At 37.6% G+C, this 1,717-nt stretch overlaps 1 pseudogene; it reads left to right on the forward strand.

Moving 5' to 3' along the window:
- Positions 1 to 830: 830 nt before the first annotated feature.
- Positions 831 to 1,717, forward strand: part of LOC117121090 — a 6,227-nt pseudogene continuing 5,340 nt past the window's right edge.

Below are 1,717 nucleotides of genomic sequence, written 5' to 3' on the forward strand. Positions count from 1 at the left end.
GAATGTCTAAATGGGAAATTGTTCTTTGCTAGCTGGTGGTGTATGCTAATGGTTGGTTGTAGTTTGTTGGATGGGAAAAATTATTTTTTGAGTGTGTCTTTTATTTGTTGAGTGTCTTTTGTTTGTTGAGATTGTCCTTTGTTTGTTGCGATTGTCTGTTGTTTGTTGAGATTGTCTGTTGTTTGTTGAGTTTGTGGTTTGTTGAGTTTGTCCTTTGTTTGTTGAGTTTTCTATTTTGACCCTAATGGCCGCCCATAGATCAATGATTAAGTCCACCCCTTCTTCTACACGACTGACCGTAAAGCATAGTACACGGAAACATACAAAAGTAAAGGTAGGCCTAGACTATATAGATAGATATGTACATAGTACTTTAGGCTACCTGGTAGGCCTAAATGTACGACTGGAATGGCCTACATGTATAATTTACTAACCTAAAATCTTGCCCATATAATTGTGTTTATTAGTCCTGAGCGACTAGTCTGTGTGTTATTTTAAAGGAGTTGAACGGGAATATCTGTTCTTAGCCCATATTGTATAACTATAACGGGCTAGTTCACGGTATTGTGTAAATATGTTCTTATTTACACGGCAGCTTGGCCATTCACATCCAAATTTGATGATGCCGACATACTGTAGTGCTGGTAAAATATAGTCTCAGCTCAAACATGGTGTCATGTCATTTTTTGCATTGCCATTACTTTCAAATAATATGCAAACCTATAAGGGCAGAAGTGTACAACTGAAAACTAAACGTGTTTGAAAGACTTGAATTTAAGGTAATAAATAGGCCTTACGAAAACTGATGTGGCATCAACGCTATAATGAAACATTTTAAAGGATGCAGCGAAGCGTAGCCGGGTAGTAACACAGGCAAACAAGAAGTGTGGTAGAATTTTAATAGAGTTATTATAGGCCTACATACATGACATAGTTGAACCCTGTCTCTAAATCACGGGTGGTCATAAAAATGGGGCGGAGGGCCAATTTGAGTTAACACTCAGGGTGAATTTGATGCCAGTACCAGGACCGGATCCAGAATTTTTCAAAGGAGGGGGAGGCACAACAGTTTCAGAACAGGTACAGTAAGTGAGTAGCACATAACATGCCATTGCATTTAAATTTTAAAAAATTTGGTGGCAAAACGGGGGACGTTCCCCTTACTGGATCCGCCTCTGCGTACAGTATCTCTATACCCCATAACGCAGTGGGTCAATATATATTTCCACAAGTAGCTATAGGATAGGCCTATCACAACTGCTACTAACCATAGTTCATTAAAAAAAATTATTTGTTATGATTTTAGAAATTATAGTAACAATTGATGTTTTAAACTACGAATATAATTATTCAACTGCTAATTTAAGGTTCTAGATTAATGCAAATAATTTGTTGTCTCAGTATCTGTTTATAGAGAAAGTAGGCTACTCCAAATGACCATTGAATAATTCATCGACAATTAGGTAAATATATTTCTCTTTCAAGATGCCTGAATATAGGGACTGGGTGGTTATTGGTTTTACTGGGATTGCAGCTTCTGCCGCGGTTATTGCACTATACACCATGAGAAAGCAGAAAGAAAAAAAGATCGTCTTTGGGAAGAGATGTAAACTACGTGACTTTATGTTGAAAGATTCAGTGACGTTCTGCAACAATGGCTCGTACGCAGCTGCGCCTAGAAAAGTCATCGAAACCCAGAGAAAGTATGATGTATTTG

The sequence above is a fragment of the Anneissia japonica genome, unplaced genomic scaffold (assembly GCF_011630105.1).
Source record: "Anneissia japonica isolate Jap-2015-1 unplaced genomic scaffold, ASM1163010v1 scaffold1606_len605190_cov180, whole genome shotgun sequence".
Lineage (NCBI taxonomy): Eukaryota > Metazoa > Echinodermata > Crinoidea > Comatulida > Comatulidae > Anneissia > Anneissia japonica.